Genomic DNA, 24,014 nt, shown 5'->3' on the forward strand with positions numbered 1-24,014 from the left:
AGACAGTTCAAGAAATCAATGCTCATTTAAAATTGTGTAAAACACCCAGTACACACTCTGCCTGAAGTCTTGACAGGCGTGACTCAGAAAGGAGGGAAGGGGCTATCAATTGGGTTTCATATCCTTTTGTCGCGATACAATCCAACCTTCCACAAGAGTGAGGCCTGCTGTCGGCATCAGTTGATTGCACCAATGGCCTGTTCATCAAAGTTTGACCTGTCAGTCCACGATGCAGTAAATAAAAACTGTTAAGCTAGGTGGATCAACATCCATCTAGTATGTGAGCTTTCCTTTCACAATGCTTTCTTATTATCAGTCTCTCCTGTTGCCTTCGGATTGCTCTCCTTTCATTTGTTTTTATTGCTTGAGATTGAACTATTTAGACTGGCTTTCTACTCTTGCAACAAAGGAATCCATAGTACGTGAAAAAAGCAGCAATCAAACAACAAGGTACAGGGCTTTGCAAAAGTGTTAATACTTCTTAAACGCTTTCAAATTTTATCGGGTTACAACTGCAAACTTTGATGTAATTTATTGGGATTTTATGTGACAGACCAGCTCGAAGTGGTGCATAGACGTGAAGTAGAAAAGGATTTTACAAAAGAAAATCTGACCATTGTGGTTTGGTTTTGTATTTATCTCCCCTGAGCCAATACTTTGTGGAACAAGCTATTACTGCAATTACAGCTGCAAGTCTTTTGAAGTAAAGTATGTCTCTGACAACTTTGCACATCTACAACCTTGAATGTTTTGCCAATTGTTCTTAGCAAAATGGTTCAAGCTCATTAAAATTGGATGGAGAACATCTGTCTTGCAAAAGATTGTCATTTGGATTTAGGTCTGGACTTAGGTCTATAATCCTAGGTTATTCTGTTGAATGTGAATGTCCATCCAAGTTTCAATTTTTTTTTTCTGCCTTTAACTGGTTTTCTTCCACGATTAGACACCTGTATGCACGTCGCTTCTGCAGGCTGCCTTGTTGCAGATTGGTCACTGGTCGGAGTCACCTACAACCTGCAGCTGCAATGATGTGAAAAGATTTTTCACTGTGTTTTATCAGGGAGTGACAGAAGTTGAAAGAGATTCTGGTCCTTTTTAACTGCCACGTCCATTGCTGTACACTGTTCGACTTAAGAGATCACATTGAGACCAAACACAATTTTCTTACTTTTTTAGTTAACCTTTAATAAGAGATTTCAACATACAATGAATATAGCTGTAGGTTGAGCACATAATATAATCAGTCATTTTCTACCGCTTATTCCATAGTGGGTCGCAGGGAAGCTGGTGCCTATCTCCAGCAGTCTATGGGCGAGAAGCGGGGTACACCCTGGACAGGTCGCCAGTCCATCACAGGGCAACACACAAACAACCATGCACACACCTAAGGGCAATTTAGAGTGACCAATTAATTAGCATGTCTTTGGACTGTGTCTTTGGACGCATGCACAGGGAGAACATGCAAACTCAATGCAGAAATTCCCAGCTGGGGGTATTTACCCCCAGCTGGGAATCAAACCCAGGACCTTTTTGCTGCAAGGCAACAGTGCTACCAACTGTGCCACCGTGCAGACCTAATATTATATTATATTATATTATGATATATTATATTATATTATATTATAGCTCTAATCAAACTACGGTATCTTTGCATAAAAATATATATTTTCATTGTATATTATAATTTGTGTATTTTCATAACAATTGTTATTTTGACCCAACCTTACCCTGAAAAAAAATTGTAGAAAACATTAGAGATTGACTTCTCCCTTCTTATTTTCTGTCCATCTCTGCTGTGCACAATGCAAATATTTTTCAGCAAACCGTCACCAGGACAGCAAGTAAATGCAGACACACACAGAAATGTAATTTAGCTGGAGAAATGTTGGAAATGTTTGGCCTTAAGAGATAAATAAATCTTTTATCATCTTCAATTCAGTTGAAGCAATTTATTTTCTAAGTCAAGAAAGCGTACTAGTTTTCTGCAGGAAAATATATTTATTTAGCTAAACATTTTCAATTTGGTTCCAGCTCTGCTGAATGTTGTCAGCTTTATCAAGGAAGTGATCAGGACGTCAAGAGTCTCAGAGAATACATAATTGCCAGTAACATTTAATGCATCACTCCCTCAAAAAATGTCAAGAAAAACTCTATGATGGACTTTATGGTCTGTCCAAAACAAACAAAAAAAAATTTTGGAACAGTAATACATTTTAGCAATCTTGATGTTTAAGTGATTCAAAAAGATAATTGAGGCAGCATTAGTGGCCTAATGAAAGAAAGCACAGCTTGTTCTATTGGACTTGGATGCCTTTTGATTGGGCAAGAAGAAACTATGAATCATGCTGCAACAGCAAAACTCTGCATTGCATCTTTCTTTAGGGATGCATCTGCTTTCTGGTGCACTGTGGAGCTGGTGTTTGCTACCACGGGCCAGAGCGACAATAACTCTGACATCAAACAAGCACAACATCATAAAATGCCAATATACTGTATATTTTTCCTCTCCAGCACTTTAAATCCAGCACATCACTCAGAGTTAGGGGCTTGAATTCAGTTGCTGACGAGATTCCCCAGGAACAGCTGTCTGGAAGAGATCTACACACACAGATGTGATACGTTGCTTCAGACTTGGCTGATTTCCACAGAGCCTTGGTTCAGACTGAGGAAAAATCTCAGGGCATCATTTCTTCCCCGTGGTCCTGAAATATTAACCTTATTGTAACCACTGTTCTAGTTTCCCTTATGAACAGCGCCCAAATCCTCTGACCTACACCCTATCAGATATGCTTCCAATGAGAAAATAGTGTTTTAATTGGCAGCAGAATATGTGGTAAATAGAGTGCATAACTGAACCCAATAGCAAGGCTAAATAATAAAAGAAAAACCTACAACTAAGATCTAAATGCAGTGCAAATTCAACCTCATACTAAAATAAGGGAGGAAAATTGGTAAAGTTAAAGATGTACCAGTTTAATAAACTGTACAGATCAGTAATAAACCAAGGGCAATGCACATTAACAGAGCACAATTAAATTTCAGCACAGTAGAACAATAGCACAAAATGTATCTCACCCATAAATGAGATGTTGAGCACCGGAAGTGCTGCAATCGAACCACACAATCCCAACAGATTAATAATGAGATTTTTAGCCACTTAGTGCAACCGTGCTGTCTCAGAACTGTTCAAAACAACCAGTTATACAGATGGTATACATAGGAAACAAATCCCACTATTTGGTTTCTTGAACTAGTAAAGCAGTCCGATAGCTTTACACACATTGCAGGCCTGGTAGGCCTCGGTTAGCATTCGTCCTTGGAATAGCAGTTCCAATGACGGCGGCTCCAAAATCACCTCGAGGAATGGGTTACTCACCCAACCATGGATTACCAGTTTGTACGAACGGCAATAAAACTGTCCTCAAGGCCCTGTCCCAATTCTCACACTACACCCTATGCCCCTCTATGAAGTGTTTACTTTGTACAAGTGCATGTAAGGGTTGAAGTGCGCAGGTTATAAGCGTGCAAAATTGGAAAATAGGGACAGTAGGGGTTACGTCATCGACTTGCACCTCTGCACCGTAACTGCAACATCAAAAAGGGCGGGAACCAGTGCTGTTTCCACAGTCTTGCTGCTAAAAAAACTATTTAAAACTGCAACAAGCAATTGTTTTGAGGAGAATAAAGTGCAGGAAGCGACTGAGGTTTATACAACAGACTCTCGCCGCGTCAGTGTTTGTTTGAAAGGTAACTTCAGTGTTATGGCCTACTGACTGCCCATACTCACTCTGAACCCAGTGGTTTCTTACAATGTTGAGCCTGGAAAACCAGTAAAAAAATATATTTGTCGGCTTGCTGTCTAAATTTACGCAGTTCTTATTATTCTGATTTGATGGCTGGTTACGTTGACGGTTGTGATTGGTTTTTGCTCAGAACGTCATCTGCAGCAGTGAATTGTGGGTAATATATTTCGGCGAAGTCCGCTTCAATGCGGGCTTCGCCGAAGGGCAGATGTGGGGCACAAAGGGGGCGGGGCTAAGGACGACTCTGGAGAATTGGGACACACTACGCACTCGAACCCATCAACAGGAACACGCAATTCAGGGACACAAGGGTGGAAGTGCGGGTATTGGGACAGGGCCCAACTCCGGTCCAACAGTCCGTTCCGGCGCACGAGCGTGGTTCGGCTCCGTGGATCCAGAAACTTGTCCATCAATGGCCCCGGCCGACCCTCAACTCCGGTCCAACAGTCCGTTCCGGCGCACGATTGTGGTTCGGTTCCGTGGATCCAGAAACTCGTCCATCAACGGCCCCAGCCGACCCTCTTTGTTCTTTTTCCTTTTCCTTTTTCTCCTTTCCCTTAGGGACAGGTACACTTTTTCTTTCCTTTTCTCTACAGTCCATCAGCACCAATCAAATTGCATAAACTTGATTTTTGCCCTTGACTGACCAGTAAGGTAAAGACAAGTCAAAAGATGCATTTACTGGCGGTAGTAAATAACAGTTATTAACAAAACGCTGCATTTACTGTGTGTTTTTAAACCAACAGAAAATACCTGTATGTACTATAATGTTATGGACCTTTACCATGTGTAAAACCTCCAATATGTGAGTGTAAAACCTTAACCAGATTAAATAAAAGGTGATTATTACTGTTTAAGGTGAAAAGATCTACAATGCATTGTATCTAAGAAAATGTTTGAGGGGTGTAGGAGAAAAAAGTTGTATAATAACCTGAGGGGTTACATCCTCCCCCTTCTAAAAGTCCAAATGCCCTCATTGGACTATCTATGCAAAACAAATCAATTTACCCTTAGGTGGCTAAATTACTTGTCAGAAAGCCCCAGCTAAACTACAGGAGGCACACACTGGAACACAGGGGCATGGCTCCGTCTTCCAATGGTGATTCTCACTCCACGGTGTACTATCACGAACGGCCTGTCGACAGAATGTCCGGGTTTGTCATAACTGAGCCAAATGACAGGTTTAATCTCTCGACGTGACTGATGATCAACAAGGGGCTCTGCACTGCTTTCAGATTGACTAGCCAAAGGGAGCGCTTTCTCATGCTAGACCTGTGTCCACCACAGGGTCGTCAGGCAGCTGCCTAACCTCTGGTTCCTCCTCAGCCTCTGAGACTGTAACAGCACTCATAGACTCTGTTGGACAAACACTGTTTGAAGGTAGTGTTAAGTCTGTAGTGATGGCAGACTCCTGTCGGTTGCAGTGATCTGCGAGGAGATCTAGTGCTTGGGAAACAGACTCTCTTTGAGCAGTGGATAGGTACCACAAATTGTCTTCTTCCACCTCAGACATAATCTCCTTGTCAGTTCTTGGCATTGCACTGTCATCATGTCTGTTTGTCTCGGTCTCTGCTGAGGACCTTGTTTCGGGTCGGTGGTACTCTAGTTTCTCTGCATGATCAACAGGAAACCGAACTAGGTGTCCAATAGGTAGGAGATGGTCACGATGCATGGTTTTGACAATGACTCTGCCCTTTTCTGGCTTTACCTTGTAAACCAGCAGACTTGGCAATTTTTCAACCACTATATAGGGGCTTGAGTTCTACTTGTCTCCAAGTTTATTCTTGCCAGGTACACCTGTAGCTCGAATAAGTACTCTGTCTCCTGGTTTTAGAACTTGATTTCTTACTCTTGTGTCATAGTATCTTTTGTTGCGCTGGTGGTTCTTGTCTGCAACTTCTTGTGCCAGTTTGTAAGCCTTTTGCAACTCTGCTTTCAGCTTTTCTACATACTGAAGGTAACTTTGGTGGTCTTTGCCATCGGGAGATGTTCCAAAGCATAGGTCAACTGGCAGATGAGCCTCACGACCAAACATGAGGTAGTATGGTGAATAAATGGTAGCATCGTTTCGCGTACAATTGTAAGCATGAACTAGCAAACTGATATGTTGACTCCACTTCTGCTTTTGAGAGGGATTGAGTGTGTCCAGCATAGATAGGAGTGTGCGGTTAAAAAACACTCTGGTTGTGGGTCACCCTGGGGGTGATAAGGAGTTGTCCTAGACTTCTTTATTCCCAACATTTGTAGAAGGTCTTTAATTAACCGGCTCTCAAAATCACGCCCCTGATCAGAGTGAATCCTCGCAGGCAGCCCGTAGTGAACAAAGAACTTTTCAACCAAAATTTTGGCAACGGTTGAGGCTTTTTAATCTTTGCTGACGTAGGCTTGGGCGTATCGGGTAAAAGGGTCTGTGACTACGAGAACATTGGCCACTCCCTTCGAATCAGGCTCAATAGATGAAAAATCTATGCCGACTAGGTCGAGAGGGCCACTGCTTGTGATTTGATGTAGTGGGGCAACCCGTCGAGGTACAGGTCCTTCTCAAGAAATTAGCATATTGTGATAAAGTTCATTATTTTCCATAATGTCATGATGAAAATTTAACATTCATATATTTTATATTCATTGCACACTAACTGAAATATTTCAGGTCTTTTATTGTCTTATTACGGATGATTTTGGCATACAGCTCATGAAAACCCAAAATTCCTATCTCACAAAATTAGCATATTTCATCCGACCAATAAAAGAAAAGTGTTTTTAATACAAAAAACGTCAACCTTCAAATAATTATGTACAGTTATGCACTCAATACTTGATCGGGAATCCTTTTGCAGAAATGACTGCTTCAATGCAGCGTGGCATGGAGGCAATCAGCCTGTGGCACTGCTGAGGTCTTATGGAGGCCCAGGATGCTTTGATAGCAGCCTTTAGCTCATCCAGAGTGTTGGGTCTTGAGTCTCTCAACGTTCTCTTCACAATATCCCACAGATTCTCTATGGGGTTCAGGTCAGGAGAGTTGGCAGGCCAATTGAGCACAGTGATACCATGGTCAGTAAACCATTTACCAGTGGTTTTGGCACTGTGAGCAGGTGCCAGGTCGTGCTGAAAAATGAAATCTTCATCTCCATAAAGCTTTTCAGCAGATGGAAGCATGAAGTGCTCCAAAATCTCCTGATAGCTAGCTGCATTGACTCTGCCCTTGATAAAACACAGTGGACCAACACCAGCAGCTGACACGGCACCCCAGACCATCACTGACTGTGGGTACTTGACACTGGACTTCTGGCATTTTGACATTTCCTTCTCCCCATTCTTCCTCCAGACTCTGGCACCTTGATTTTCGAATGACATGCAGAATTTGCTTTCATCCGAAAAAAGTACTTTGGACCACTGAGCGGTCAGGCGCTTCTGCCGCTGTTTCTGGTTCAAAAGTGGCTTGACCTGGAGAATGTGGCACCTGTAGCCCATTTCCTGCACACGCCTGTGCACGGTGGCTCTGGATGTTTCTACTCCAGACTCAGTCCACTGCTTCCGCAGGTCCCCCAAGGTTTGGAATCGGCCATTCTCCACAATCTTCCTCAGGGTCCGGTCACCTCCTCTCGTTGTGCAGCGTTTTCTGCCACACTTTTTCCTTTCCACAGACTTCCCACTGAGGTGCCTTGATACAGCACTCTGGGAACTGTAAACAATGTTGGCGAAGCACCACCTCCACCTCCTGAGGTGCCAGAAGGTTTGCAAGAGTCACTTCGAGGCCGACTGATTGTCCTTCTCCATGGCCTCACCGAACTCCTCCTAAGTTTAAGCCTCTGCCATCGCTCGGGTCATGGTATGCTATGCCTCATAGGACCATTTAGCTGCCTCAGGAGTCCCACAAGATAACCAGGCCTGACAGGACTCATTATTTAGCTTGATAGCATCCCTTACTCCCAGTGTCCACCACTGGGTTCGGGGATTGCCACCACAACAGGCACTGCAAACCTTACAGCTGCAGCTATGGGCAGCTGCATCAACAATAGAGGTAGATAACATTGTTCACTCTGACATAATGTTTCCAGTCACGGAATCTGGGAAAAGCTCTTCTGGAGGTGGGAGTTGAATGGATCCCTGACCAAGTGCTCAACCAGATGTTCCCAGCAGACCCTTACTAGAAGCTTGGGCCTGCCAAGTCTGTCCGGCTTCCTCCTCTGCCAGCAGATCCAACTCACCACCAAGATGGGCCCCTATCTTCACCCGAGTGTCAGAGACATGCGGCCGAAGATCAGAAGACACGACTACAAAGTCTATCATCGTCCTCCGGCCTAGGGTGTCCTGGTGCCACGTTCACTGATAAACACCCTTTTGCCTGAGCATGGTGTACGTTATGGACAATCTTTGGCTAGTACAGAAATCCAACAACAAAACAACATTCTAGTATAGATCGAGGAGGCCATCCCTCCCAATCACACCCTCCAGGTGTCACTGTCGTTTCCTATGTGGGTGTTGAAATCCCTCAGCAAAATGACAGAGTCCCTGGGAGGGGAGCTGTCCAGCACCAAGAGGGTCAGTGCTTGGCCCATAGGCTGAAACAATGGTCAGAGACCTCTCTCCGACCTGAAGGTGCGGGCATGCAACCCTCTCATTCACTGGGCTCTCCCCACTGGCTACTCCAAAGTATGAGAGTCCAACCTCACTCAGGGAGCTGGGTTCCAGAGCCCGGGCTGTGCGTGGAGGTGAGCCCAAACTCTTTCTAGCAGGTATCTCTCCTACAAGCTCAGCCCCTCACACTGTTTAGCGTTATAACAGTTCAGAAATGGTTGAGGGAAGCAGCATTCCATATGGCTTACTGTCAGTTGACAGACTTGGTGGAGGACTCAGCTGTTTTTTCTAATTAACACTCTCCTTCTCACTCCCTCCTCACATCCTTATCCACAACCTCCCATGTCCCTCCCCCATTACTCCCAGCTTTTGTCTGCAATGCTCTTGTGTAGTTTAGATTTTTGTTTCCATTCCTCTCTGTCCTAAACAGTCAACCATAGCATTTCCTCTAACTAACACTGAGGGAATGGCTTGAGTTTAATGGGTGACAGCCAATCAAATGTTAATCACAGTCTCATTGGAAAGCTCCTCCCACCTTCCTCTCATTTCCTTCCCGTCGGTCCTTTTATTAAACCATTCTTTTCTTCTCCTCTATGGGCATGCTTTCAGATGCTCTTTGTTCTCTTATATTAACACTGTGCATTACATCAGGCAGCAATGCCGTGGCCTACTTTTCACAAGTACAGTGGATTGTATGAGTCAACGTAAAATACATGTTCCGCTGAGCTTCACATCTCCAAAGCTCTATAAATTCACAACACTAAAGAAATATTTCCTTTGAACAAATAGCTCTGTCACCATTCAGTCAAAACCCTCCCAATTTTTAAACCATTCATCAACAACATACTTACTTACCCACAGTTTATTGTCATGTCTTTTAACCCTATCAAAAGATGTGTGCCCTAAAGCGTAAAAGGCTCAAAATAACTAAATTCATTTCTGTGTGAAAATATGTTAGTATACATCACGTAAAGATGTGTGCATATACTACATTGCCTTACAAAAGTAATTTCATCCCCTGAACTATTTTACATTTTGTTATGTTATAACCACAAACTTCATGCTTTTGTATTGAAATCCTATGAGTCACTTTGTAGAACCAACTTTTACTGATTACAGCTGCCAGTCTTTAGGGTATGTCTCAGTTTCTGCCCATTTTTTTATTTTTGTTTTGCAAAATAGTTTAAGCTCTGTCAGTTTGGATGGAGAGCATCTGGAAATTGTGATTTTCAATTCTTGCCACAGATTCTAAACTGGATTTAGGTCTGGACTTTGACTGGACCATTCCATTACAGCTTTCGCTGTATATCCATTGATATGTGTCAATTTATAAATGTCTAATAGGTCTATTCTCGCTCTATTTTTGTCCTTTGTTACATGCTTCTGTGACTCCCTGTAGTACATGTTCTGCCCAAAATTAAATCAAAATATGGAGAAAAATCTTTCCATTATGCTGCAACAAAAGACTGGTAAGAGCTTCAAAAAGCACTAAAACTAACCACCTTTGTATCAATAACAACTACTAAAATATTTTAATGAATACATTATCTGAAATCTGCACGTTTGTGCTAAAATGTTTAGTGTTATTCTATGTGTATGTCACAGTATCGTTTTTATGATTTGAAAAGTATTTCTTTCATGTGCTGCCTATTCTTCCGTTGTGTCTCTTCCTGCCCACCAGGGGCCTCATGTACGAAAGAGTGCGCAGCTGTCATAAGGTAGAAAGAAATTCTGAAACTTGCGTCGCACAAAAAATATCAGATGTACGAAGCCGTGCGTAAATGTGTCACCGCACACGTAGCCTTCATCCATCCCAATTTACGATGGATTTGACTTACCTGCAGGTGGCACTTGAACTGCCCATTTCCTGCCCCTAAATTCATATGCAAAGTAGTATAAATAGCCGGATGTCACCCATCACGTGTCCAAATAACCATGGCAACGGTGCTGTGACCGTCCGAACCTGTTCCTTTCGGTGGAAAAGTACGCCAAAAAATTTATTCTTGTTTTCATCTGCCTAGAGCACCTTCTTCCACATTTTTGCTGTGTTCCTTACATGGCTTGTCATAAGCTTTAATGGTTATTTGATTTCCGCTGTTCTATAAATGCTGCTTTTGTGGAATGCACTTCTCTCAACAGACTTTCCCACTTAAGCTGTGGATTACTGCAGCTCCTCCAGAGTTACCAATGACCTCTTGGCTGCTTCTCTGTTTAATGTTCTCTTTGCATGAGATGCTTACTCACAGGTGGACTCTATCTATCACATTTCAATTCTGCACAACTTTCAGTTAGTCTACCACATAAAATCCCACTAAAATACCGTGAAGTTTGTGGTTATAAAGTGAACCATGTGAAAAGATAAAGGGGTACGAGTACTTTTGCAAGGCACTGTATGTAGCTATGAAGGTGCAAGGTCAGTTAAAGCAATGATTATCAAGAATCATTACTGACATTTTCCTTTACCTAATGTAATACAGAAACAATGTTTCAATGGGCGGAGGCAGACAACCTGTCAGGGTAAACCCTCTCTCCCACTCCCCAGAGTGCAATCTAGACCAAATTGACTACACAACAACCGAGAAGCAGGGCCATGATAATGATATGATAATTAGGAATAAAACAGGGCTGAAACTGAACATGGGCCTGGATGCATAATCACCAAGGCCATTTCATCTGATGTATGCTAATTCAAAACATGTGAAGTATGGTAATTTGATATAATTTTGTATTCAGCAGAGTAATCCCAATTTTTGAGATGTAACCCTCTGTCTCAGTATTTGAACCTCTCTTTGCATACCTCAGCACTGTCAAGATGTCAGGAACAAAGTGGTTTTAGAGCTGCACATAAAAACATAACCAACACTCATTTTTAAAAATGATACTAAATTTTGTTTTGAGTGGATTTTTTTCTAAAAGAGGGATTTTACATCATTTTTACTCTGCAAACAATTAGATTCAAAGATTACCACCTGCAGCTGCAGTGCTGAACAGTGAATATTGTTATGAAGTTGTTTTTCTGATAAATTTGAGTTTAAATAGAAAGCCTAATTGCAACCTAAATCACTGAATTTACTTATTCTTCACACTATCTTTGAATTTTGTCCATAATCTATCATCTTTAAAAGGTGGAATAATGTGTGAGTTTGCCACTAATCATCAATTGTGTTCAATCAGACTAAACTCATATTTACAGTCAAGACAACCTAAAGCCAGCTCCTTTTCCCACCATCAGCATAGAAAGTGGATTGTCAACTTATCTCAACTATACCTATACATTTGCATTATGAATTTATAGTTCAGTATTTATATCAATTATGAGGATGCATGCTCATTAAAATGCTTAAACCTTCAATATCACTTAATTTAGTCTTATTATCTTAAACATTTGTATTACATTCCTTTCTCCATTATTTTGTTTGGGCTACTTGACTCCATTAAGTCAAGACAGATTAAGAATCCTGATGTAATCAAAATAACTCCAATTTATCCAGCCATAGCCATAAAACCACATTACCTCACAGCAGACATTGAATAAAATAGAAAAAATAATTTTAAATCTTTCAATGTCAAAGCAGGTACAAAACATCTTCATTTAAAGGTTCGAACTGGCGCATGCTCTGTATGAAACATAACTGCAAACATATGAAATGGCAAATGGGTAAAAGCCTGTGGGACTCCAGCAAACCACAGTGTGAGTCCTTACCCCCATTTAGAGAAAACATGGAACATTGTTGAGCCTTTCCCCAGATAGGTCAGTCTAGCAAGATTATTTCATGGGTGCACAGGACTCATTGAGGAGGTCACAACATCTGAAGCACTACAGATCTCACTTGCCTCAGTTAACGTTAGTGTTCAGGGTTCAACAATAAAAATGAGACTGGTCAAAAACTGGATCCCAGAAGAGTTCCAAGGCCAAAACCATTACTAACCAAAAAGAACATGAAGGTCAGTTTCATAATTTCCAAAACAACATCTTGATGATCCACAAAACGTTTGGTTGAAATATTCTGTGGATTAACAGGACAAAAATAATCAACAGTCAAACGTGTTTTTGTTTTTTTTATCTGGGGCTGCTTTGCTGCTTCAGGACCTGGACAATTTGTTGTCATTGATAGAGCAGTGAATTCTGCTCTCTGCTAGAAAAGGCGAGGTCACTTGTGAGCTTAATTTTGAGCACATTTGTATTGAGTAGCAGGATGATCAAAAGCACTTCAGCAAGTCCACCTTTTGATGCAAAAAAGTGTAAGATTTTGGAGTGGCCTAGTCAAAGTTAACCTAAACCCAAATGAGATGCTTTGGCATTACCTTAATGATGATTTTTAGCCACCAAATTAAAAGTTCCTTTAGCAAAGACTGCTGCTTTTGCCACAGCTTAGCAAAACTGAGAAAAATTTTCTTGGCCAAAGTAAGAGTTTTCTGTACTAGAGACAATAAACAAATGCTTTAATAGCTGTGCTATATAGAACATCTATCTAACCATCCATCTGAAAACCCCAGACATCTCTACTTCTGATGACACTCTCCAGCTCTTCCTGTGGGATCCCAAGGTGATCCCAGACCAGACTTACACAGTCCCTCCAGTGAGTTGTGGGTCTACCCTGGGTCTCCTCCCAGTGGGACATACTTGGAAAACCTCCAAAGGGAAGTGCCCAGGAAGAATCCTCATCTAGTGTGGGAAACACCTCCACTGACTCCTTCAAGCTCCCCCCCCCCAGATGATAGGGCTCCTCACTCTTTCACCAAGGATTAGTCCGGGCACTCTATGGAAAAGCTCATTTCAGCTGTTTATATTCAGGATCTCTAATCTTTCAGTCATGATCCATATTCCTATCACTATAGGTGAAGGATGTAGTGACCACATTACTGCAGATGAAGTCCCAATCCATCTGTCCATCTCCTGTTTCATCCTACCATCACTCGTAAACAAGACACCAAACGTCCTCCGCTTGAGACAGAGACTCCCAACCCAGAGGGGGCAGTTCACGTTTGTGCTGAACATTAAAGGGGACATATCATACAAAGTTCACTTTTTTATCCCTTAAGTACATTTTGTGGTGTACTTAGAGTATGTAGGAGTGCAGAAAAGTTTAATTCAGTCTCTCTAGGTGCTGCATAGATATCTTTATATTCTGTTTAAGTCCATTTTTTCAGTCAAAGTATTTGTTGTGGAACAGCTAGACAAGGTCATGGACTTCTGGCTCACCAATTCGTGTACCCTCTATTGTTATTTCTTGCTGCAATTTTAGTAGTCTAAACTCAAGTATGCCGAAGTTGCAAGTGGATAAGTCTAAATGTTCAGTTGTTCGGTGTAATAACTCACCCAATTCATTACACCACCCTCCAATATCAGAACCTCTTCAAAGTGCCTGGTTAAATTACATTTTTCATGGAAATGTACACTTATCAGTGGGGAAATACCTCTTTGTTTGCATGAAGCACTTCAAGGACGAGTGCCTTCAGCAACCTCCACCAGTATCAAGAAGGATTTGCCGAAAGACTTCATCTGATTAAGGGGTCAGCTCCATATTCCTTCTGTCTATGGAGAGGCAGACACAGCAAAGTGGTAAGCTGCAAATGACGTTAAAATGACAACAAACCTTTAGACATGAATTTATTGTGTGTTGGTCTGAAGTCCTGCCAATTATTTTGATAGCCGTAGTATTGTGGCTTCTGCTTATGTCAGTACTGTGCTGCTTTTAGCTTCTTGAGGACAGAATCTTACTGTGTGTTTTTAATAGTAGTATTACATCGTTTTTGCTATTTCTGTCTTGTTTCTGCGCTTCTAGATAATTGTATCCATCAAACTACAAAAATGGACAAATGGGGTGGAGTGGAACGCTCTTTCACCTGGAGGGGTCGTGGTGTGCAGTGCCTCAATAGAGAGACCTCACCAAAAGGAATTGCTCTCAGAGCACCTCTGAACAGGGTTAAAAGAGGAGCCTCTGGAGCTACAATAACAGGGAAATCTGACTAAAGCACTGCAGTTCCACTTTATATAGACCACAACTGCATGATTTTAGTGTTAAAAGAAAGAATTTAAAAGCATGATAAATCCTTTAAATCCAAATTTTATAAAAACACCCCAGAAAAGTCACTTTCCTACATGCCTACACTAGACTTATAAATGTCATTACAGTTAATAATGCCTTAAACTACCAAGTAACAACGCTGCATGATTAATAGACTTTATTTAACTTCCCACCCTAACACCCAGGCTCCAAATACAGCTCAGACAACATTTCGTCATTTTTTGAAACTCCAGTTCAATTTGCAACCTGTTATTCCCAAACCATGCAGATTAAAATGCTTTTCGAAATAAGAAGACAGACCAGAGTAGACAATATGAATCACATACAAGCAGCTCTTGAGCAGCCAAGTATAAGTGGTATCTTAAAATAGCTGCCGAATGACACGGCATAGCAGTTTTGCGCTGTCACCCTCAGCCACTTGCCAAATAAGGAGGGGGAATTACTACCGACTCATCAGACTGAGCAAAAACCATTACATAAGAGCTGCCCTTGGCAGGACTGTACCAGAACAGAGACAGGTCACTAACATTTCCCTGGCAGCTAAATTAAGAAATTATTTATCTGATTGAATTGTTGCTTGCTATTATGTAACACCAATCGAATTAAACTCTGTTAAAAGATTTTCCTGCTACTATTTAAAGGAAGGAATGTCACAGAACATGATTTGATGATTAGCAAAACCGTATCTTAAGTTCCAGAATGTTTTACTGAACACTCCCACGCAAGATAAAAAAACATTCATTGATCTAGAAATCTTAGTGTGTGTCTGTGAGCTTAAGCCACTTACAAAGTCTATTCCTGCCTCTGTCAATTGTAGCACATAGGCGCTTATATAAGCTTAAGGAGCTAAACTGCTTTGGGCAGAAACAACAGTGGAGTTATATGTGGATATTTGTGTGTAAAGAGTCAGCTTGACCTCTTGTAATGACATTTAAACAGAACACGGGGCCAGAAGACACTCACATTATGAACTCTTCATGCGTCACATGTATACACACACTGAATTTTGTGCTCTCACTTTGGTCAGTTCACTTTTGGATGCACAAGCACACAGAATCATTAGCTGAAAATGATAGAAAATGGAGGCGCAGGCTCACTCTGGAGATGGAAAGCGATTTATTAACATGGATTAAATTAGCACATATAACAGGCATGTATGCACAAGCCTATCGCTGCACATACAAATGATCCACAGGGTCCTATACATCCCTGTTCACACACTTATTAGGAGAAATCACAGCTGTTTGAAAACTGTTCTTTGTATGAAGATCTTTTAAATGATGCGTGTCTGTCTGGAGGCAGGGCAAATGTTGAGTACCCATATAAACACGGGTACCCAACTCTGGTTCAAATCAGTACAAATGATTTATGTTTGTTCAAGGTTAGGTGTGAAGTCACATTATGGTTTAGGGTAAATTGTAGAATCAGACAGTGAGAGTCATGATCTGGGATTTAGAGTTATTCTGGTTTGTATTTTCTTGTATAGATATCATACGCCATTTCTGTCCCAGTACCATTTGTAACGTTCATTACACTGCAAAACCCAAATGGTGCTGTCTTGAAAAAGAGAAATTAGATATCAGGCATTCACACAGACATAAAGGGAAAACGTTTCACCAAAATAAAAGTCCTCTAGCTGAGAACTACTGGATAGCTACAACTGTTGCTAAATTTTTAAGCCATGAGTGATAGTTTGATCAAAAATTTCCACTACATGGATTTAAAGGATATCTTACAACCCCAATTCCAATGATGTTGGGATTTTGTGTAAAATATAAATAAAAACAGAATACAATGATTTGCAAATCCTGTTTAATCTATATACATTTGAATACAGCACTAAAAAGACAAGATTTTTAATGTTCAGATGGATCACCTTTATTGTTTTTTGCAAATATTCACTCATTTTACCATAGCACGCCCACTATATTTATAGAGCACTTTAAAACAACCACAACTGAAATAAAGTGCTGCAAATAACTGCAAACTATAAACGTCCATTAAAAGAAAAGGCATATATAAATATGGCATACAAAACATGAAAGAATACACACAATAAAACCAATTACAACAAACAAGGTCTAAGCAGGACAAAATAAAAGCATAGATTATTGTTTGTCAAAATTAGGTGACAGTCTTCAATTCCAAATTAAAACCCTCACAATCAAATAAATTAAATAAAAATCAGTAAATATTCAGATTCTGATGATGTAAAGTCTGGGAGGCCCATTTTCTGGAGAGGTTTATCACTATGATTCAGACTAAAAAAATATACAAGATGAAATGAGAGATTAATCTTTATTATCAAATAAAACATTATCATACTACATGGGTATGATCTCATGAAAACGAGAATAAAAGATAATTTCTTTGAAAATCATGTTAACTATATATCCATGATTGTTGATTGAATTATGATTTTTACACTGATGATTGATAAATAGAAATGCAATAAGGTTTGATTTTCATAATAATAAGTGCTAATGGACTGTATGAAAGGATAAAGTTTAGGTGATGGTTTAAAACTAACTGAAGTAAATGCTGTGACGAAAGGTTTGAGCAGCAATAATGTAAGAATTAAAATCACTGTTTAAGAGGAAGTGTAACTTTGAGTGAGCATGGAGCAGATGTTGAGGAATTGGGGAAGTGGGAGCCGTAACGTATAAGGCTGATGACAGAGGCGACGCCGTGGGTCAGAGGAGAGGTCAGCAAACTGCTTAAGACTGAGATGATGATGGGTCCCATCTGATGTGAGGCACATGACTCATGGAATCCCAAGGAAAAGATCAGCTATTACGACATGTAACCAAGAAGACTAGTATAGCAACCAAAAACAGCCAATAAGGTTAGAATCGGCTCTATGTAAGCAGCTGAAAAAGAGGATCTTAAAAGATTGCCTAGACAGGAAAGATTTCACCTTTGCCAACCACCTTAAGTGCTAAAAGTGGGACCCTTCTGTTTCTCTAATTTAACTGCCCAACTTCAAATCGCTCTCTAACTTAAAACAGAAATTGGTGGCAGTTGGTTTAAAATATGCTGTCAGGGGCCCCAAATCAACAGTGGACTCACAGGGGCTGGTGATCCTCCAAGAAATCCAATACTGCTTTCATTGAAAAGCCATCCTTCTGCTTTACAGGCAGATAGATCTGGCAACCGTTGGCATAGAAGTGGAGGGCAATTTCATATATTTTAAGTATGGAACCTAGAGCCAATAAATAAAATGAAAAGAGCAGTGGCCCTAAAACTTTGCCCTGTGGGACCCCACACGATAGAAGAATGATTCTGAGTCTGTTCTAAAGTGCTGTGTTCTGAATGCCCACTAAGGGATTAAAAACATGATAATTAAATGTGGTGGTCCGCAGTGTCAAAAGCAGCAGTTAGGTCCAGCAGAACCAAGACAGTATAGTCACCATAGTCACATGCTGAAAAGATGTCATTAATGACACTTAATGCTTATTAGGAACTATGGTGGGCTTTAAAACCAGACTAAAAGATTTCCAGAACGCCATTTTTTTCCAACAATGATTGCAGTCTTCTCTAAAATGTTTGAAACAAATGGCAGCTTAGAAGTAGGTCAATCATTAGCCAACACAGAATGATCTCGACCAGGTTTCTTAAGAAGAGGTTGAACTATTGCAAGTTAAAGTTTAGTGGGGAGCACACAAGAAGACAGACTGCGATTTATAATGATAAGAACACATCGTGCAATATTGGGAAAGACCTCTTTAAAGAATTGTGGAGGAACAGGATACTGTGGGCAGCCTGATTGCTTAGGATGTCTCACCACATCCTCTAAAAAAAGAGTGTCACAGGCTAAAAATGACTAAAATCAGCAGAACAAGGGGCTGAGACACAAGGGTCAGAGACTGGAGATCAGTTGTGTTGAAGAACACATAAGAGTTATGGCTGTTGAATGACACGACATTTTCAAACTGTCCTTTCTTGTTCTCTAATGGTGTCCTGACGCTAACGTCAGCACTTTTTCATGATTTGATGTGACACCTGGAGTTGTCCTTTTTCCATCACCATTTTGCTCTGCAACATTTCCTCCTGACAGCACGAGTCCACTCATTAAACCAAGGTTCAGGTTTACACTTAGACTTCCTGGTTTTTAATGGAACCGCAGAGTTCAGGACAGGAGAAGAAATCAGGAGGGACATGGGGGTCCTTAAAAACCGCAGAAAATCGAGCGGCAGATGAAGGATTAAAACTCTGGCAGTGCCAAGCAGGGACACAAGGTTTAACTAGAGTTTGTTTGAAAGCAACATCAACCAAAACACTCCTATAATCTGAAAGTCCAGAGTTATAGATTTCCATGTTAGACCTAGGCAGACGATATGACAGCACCAGATCCAGTGTGTGTCCACTCTCTTGTGTAGAGCCAGTTACTGACTGTTCCAAGTTAAAAGGGTCAATAAGGCCTAAAAAGCCCTTTACCAGTGGTTTATCAGGACAACACACATGAAAATTTAAATCTTCAACAAAAAAAACATGATCATAGTTCAGCAAAATGGAGTTTAAACGAAAATTCAGATTGAAAGACTCACCCTCGCCGTCTCCACCGTCCAATGACTTACCCGTGCGTCTCCCGGCCTTCCAATCAGCATCCTGTCCGCCTGATTCATCATTCAATCACCTTCCGACGCCTTGCTTTTAAAGGACCTTCGGCTGTGTTCCTCCTCGCTTGTCAGCTGAGCTCATCTACGACTCCGACGCCTCCTCGCACTGTTTGTAACAGACTCTCCTTCCTCCCCTACCGCTTGTAGAAGTGCTTGCCTCGCTTCATGGCTCATTTCTTCCTTGTCTCAGCTCTGGGCAAGTGGAAAGCGCATCAAGAACTCCTACACTTCTCCTGCTAAGCGTCGCCGAGGTAGCCCTGCCTCTTCACCGGCTCCTGCCGCTGCGTCAACCGGCCTGGTTTCTCCAGCAGTTTCTCCTTCCATCTTCATCCCTCAAACCGATCATCCTACAAATTTCCATGCTGATTGGTTTGTCTGTCTGATTGGTTATGTAGTAGCTGGTGTCCATTTTTAATCTAAGTGTGCTGCTGCATTTTAATTAAACAGTTATCGGCTACTCCCTTTAATAAAAACCCAGTGCCCCAGCCACAGGTCATTCATGTCAAAACCTTAGGCCATTTATCCCCGTATGTGTGTCGATGTGTATTATCTTTATGGGATGTATGGACGAAATCAGCTATGCTTAATATTATTAAGATTCTCCCTAACATTTCTTAGGATCCTCTTTTGGCGCTCAGCCGTCTCTAGGCATTCAGAGCATATTTTCACCCGAGCATAGATAATTCAATACTTTCCATCCCCCATCGTTGTCCTATTTCTAATTTGGCTGCTTGTTTTTCATCAGTATCTCTAGTCCTTCTCAGCCTTAGCTGCATCCACCCTCACTCAATCAAGAGCCCGCTTAGACTGCGCTGACATTTATATTGCAACCCACCTTTTGATTCCAGCGGCTTGGTCGCCCATCAGAGTGCTTTGCTCTTCTCTTCCTTTTTCCAGAACTTCTGCACTGTCACAAATTGCCGGGCTTTCCGCTGCAGTCTCCTTTCTAACTGGAACGGTATCTCCTTCTCTTCCATCGTCGTTGTTTGCTCGGCTGACTCGTCTTAAGTTTTACAGTCTGTAGCGTCCCGGTCTGAAAGAAGGTCTGTCAGCGGATGGTTCACAATCCTTTGGTTGAAAGAGCCTTTCATGTGATCACATCGTAAGATCTAAAGATATGCAGAATGTAATACCTTTTAATAACTCAATCTTTATGCTGCTTTTAACCTTTTTGCCTTATTACCTTACCATAAAAGACTTATTTATCTTTAATTATTACAACCCTTTCGCCCTTGACAATCTTTCCCTTGAGTGCTTTTACTCAGTTTCGCCATATATTCATTTAATATCTCACCTCCCTATATTTCCCAGTGCCATGAAATAATTTAAAAATATATATTTCAACTGTCAGTGACTTTACTTAGTTTATGATATCGAACCTAATAAACTTTTGTATTGCTATTAAGCGTGCATAACGTACTAAGAATATTGGCACCTCTACTAAAAAATGAAATAATGTAACTTGGTATTCACACGTCAAATAAGCTCAGCACATGACCTTGCTGCACTCCTTCTCTTCTGTTTGTCTTCCATTTGAAAACAGAGTTGTAAAGGGAGAGCCTGCGTGTGCTTCTCTGTGACTCAACAAAAGGAAATTGTACTTGAGCGACAAATCTTTGTCCTCGACGCAGCTATTAATATGTAAGCACTTATTTTCGCCGGAAATAGCCAGATTTTTAATTGACGAGAAAGGCTCGTCTTCATGGTCTTATTCCCAAAAGGATTTGAGAGTAATTTTAATAGCAGACTTCAGCTATAAATTCATTTAGGTGTTTATCATCTGAGTAACAAGTTGAGATGTTTCCTTAGAGCATGGCTAAGAGATCAATGAACATTTCTTCTTTCTTCCTGTCTGTGGCAACTGGCACCATGCTCCACTGTAACCTGCGAATAGGTGGTTATGACCCGCCAGGGGTGGAGTTAAGCAATGTGCCTCTCATTGGCTACCAACCCTTATCTCCTGATGGTGGAACCCCAAGCAGCCAGTCAGGGATTATTATTATAATATTTCAACACTTTCTCTCTGCACACAGGGTTGGTGCTTCTCTGTTCAGTGGTTTACAGCATCTCCCCGGACTATGCGATTAAACATAAGCACTAATCGTGCTGCTGCCACAGCAGCTTAACAAACTCTGATGAAACATTTATGAACAGTCAATTTTTAGTAAGGTTATTTACACGGACATAGCTCCGTCCGTAGGTTTGTCGGGTTTGTCAGGGCAATTTGTTTCCACTGTAAGGCCTTCTTTCTTCCCTTATCTGAATCCCCAGCTTTCTATGAGATCATCCCATTACTATAGCCTGCTGCATTTGGGGCATTTCTGGAAGAAGCGCATTACCGCTTTTCTGATAATGCAGCAGTGGTCAATCCCGTTAGTCAAAGCCGCTCGTCCTCCAAGGCATTATGCCTTACCTCTGGTGCATCCTGGCAAGCCATAACTCATAACTTCATCATTCCTGCCCATCATGTTCCAGGTTATTCTATTTAGTTCCTAGGTCTTCTGTTGTTTCTCCCCATCAGTCTACTTCAATTTCTCTTTTAAAGTCTAATGGTGCGTTTACACCAAACGCAATTTCTGCGAATTTTTCGCCTCATTTGTGTGCTTTTGCCCGCTTCACATTCCGCGTGAACTCCGCATTGGCATTCGGCAACAAGCGGCAACGCTTCACCGCGTCATCAAATAGGAGGAGCTTCCATCTGCTGCTTGTTGGTTTCAACTGAACATGCTGGACATGGATTTCACGGATAATCACTGTGTTTTACCTGTGGAGAGCCAAAAAACGCCGCCGACATCAATGTCCCTGGGTTCACCAGATTCTTCAGGGACGGGAACAGTTTGGAGATTACCACCACCTACTCCAGGAACTGCGTCTGGATGACTGTCGATTTCAGCGGTACTTCCGTCTATCCAGAACCCAGTTCGAAGATCTGCTGCCCCGCGTTGGGAGATGAATCGGCCTCCGGGACACCAACTACCAGCGACCGCAGTGAAGCCAGCCCAAAGCTGGACACCGGACACTCAAGCTCCGCGGAGCCAGCGGCATTCAACCCACGGCCGATCCGAGTCAGGCACCCAGATTTCGGCTAGCTGCTCTCTGTTGCTCCCTCTTCTGACGCGCGGTGGTTCACTAGGGACCGTCAATAAGTTTCCGTACCAAACAATCATGGAAAATCTGAGTGCCTGAATCGGATCAACCGTGAGCTAGATGCCGCTAACTCCGCGGAGCTTGAACATCCAACTTCAAACTAACTTCACAGCGGTTTACTGGCACTGTATCCCCGCTGCTGAACACCTGTCCATCTGTCTTCGGTGAGTAAATAAATCTCAGCTCAGTAAAAAAAACAGCCGATTTTTAATGTCCACATCTCCTAAATTTAAGATATTTGTGCCTAAACATAACCAGGCCAGGTTCTTTTTGTACTTGTCTCGGTAAAAGTAATTAGTCATACAACTCTGGCCTCCATCATTGACAACTGCTTCTTCTCCGCTTTGGTCCTTCACCCTACGTCACAGCCACATCCAGTCCCTGATTGGTTGACGCGACGCGAATTTAGGAAAAAGTTCAGATTTTTTAACTCGTCCATTGCACCGCTCCGCTCCCGCTTCGCTTGCCGCGCCGCGCCCTCCGCGTCCTTCGCACCGCGCCGCGCCGCTCCGCTCCTGAACGCGCCTCTACAGAGGGATAACATGTAAATTGGCCGCTCCTTTCGCAGAAATCGCGTTTGGTGTGAACGCACCTTTAGGTTGATTGAATCCATCTCTTCATCCTTGCTAATATCAACCTGCATTCTATTATTTATCAGGTTTAACCTTTTTTCTACTTTCAAATCCTTTTCCTTTGCATGCCCCATTTCTCACGCTACAAGGAGCCCCATGTCCACATCCTGGTTCCTCAAATATTATAGGCGTGTCCCAGTTCAATGCAATACGCCCCATCCAGTTTTCACGCCAGTCCTTCAGAAAAGGAGCAGCCACTACTGCAGCGACCCAATGTCTCTCCCTCAGCTGCTCTCCAGCAATTGGGTTGTTTGTCTTCTTCATCCTTCTCTTCCTATGTTCGCCTGGATTTCCACTCCGTTCTATCTGCTCAATGTTTTATCAGCTCTCAGGTAAGAGCTCCCAACAATTCCTGGTGGTGGTTGGCCTTTATCCATCATTGGCTTAGTTCAATCGTCATGTTACTGTTTTGCAAGTCTCTTCCCCTCAGCACCTGCCAGTCTTGTCTAACTTTCTCCCTCACTCTAGCTCACCGATGTTCTTCGAAAAGTACTTCTATTTGTTTCGACCTTCCTTAATTAGAGGCTGATTATTCCTTTTCTTCTCATGCTTTGTGCATTACTTTACTCATCTTCCTGCATTTACCTTGACGTTCTTTAATTACTCAACCCCGACTCATAGATCTTTATTTTAACCTTATTTCTTATCTTCATCTGCATTTCTTTTCTTTTTCCATAATTTCTTCATCTCATTTTTCTTCATCCTTCATCTTTTTATTCCTTCATTACCCGTTCTATCTGTTCTTTACTAGCTGATCCGTTCATAACTTCATATCTTTTATTCAAATCCTCAGCGGAATATACCTGTAATCACGCATTGCCACATGGCATATCTATCATCTCGCTCTGCTCTCTAAAGTTTGAAATAATCACACATTGCCTACATCGGCATATCTATCACCTTACTCTGCTCTCTAAGCTTTCATCAAGTGTTGCATCGCCTTGCATTGCCAACACAGCATATCTATCATCTTGCTCTGCTTTCAAAGTTTGAAATAATCACACATTGCCAAACACGGCATATCTATCACCTCGCTCAGCTATTTAAGCATCAATCATCATGCATTGCCAAGCGGCATATCTATCATCTTACTCTGATAGGGGGGGGGGGATAACAGAGCAGAAAACCGGGTTTGTACAACTCACCCCAAACCAGGTTATTTCAGAGTTCAAAGTAGATAGCTGCCATTCCGCCTTTCCCTGAAAT

General features: G+C 41.8%; 1 protein-coding gene across 6 annotated transcripts in view; it reads right to left on the reverse strand.

Moving 5' to 3' along the window:
* LOC124879587 overlaps positions 1 to 24,014 on the reverse strand; it is a 36,979-nt gene that overhangs the window by 8,679 nt on the left and 4,286 nt on the right. Inside the window, exon 2 of one of the 6 annotated variants that reach the window (XR_007041054.1) lies at positions 13,800 to 13,917. The exons of 4 other annotated variants lie outside the window; for them this stretch is intronic. The gene's annotated coding sequence lies outside the window, so the exon portion shown is untranslated. Of the gene's footprint in view, positions 1 to 13,799; positions 13,918 to 19,864; positions 19,990 to 24,014 lie in introns of those variants that run through there. One more of the 6 variants, XR_007041056.1, reaches the window with a different exon arrangement.

Source organism: Girardinichthys multiradiatus, chromosome 13 (genome assembly GCF_021462225.1).
Source record: "Girardinichthys multiradiatus isolate DD_20200921_A chromosome 13, DD_fGirMul_XY1, whole genome shotgun sequence".
Classification (NCBI taxonomy): Eukaryota; Metazoa; Chordata; class Actinopteri; order Cyprinodontiformes; family Goodeidae; genus Girardinichthys; species Girardinichthys multiradiatus.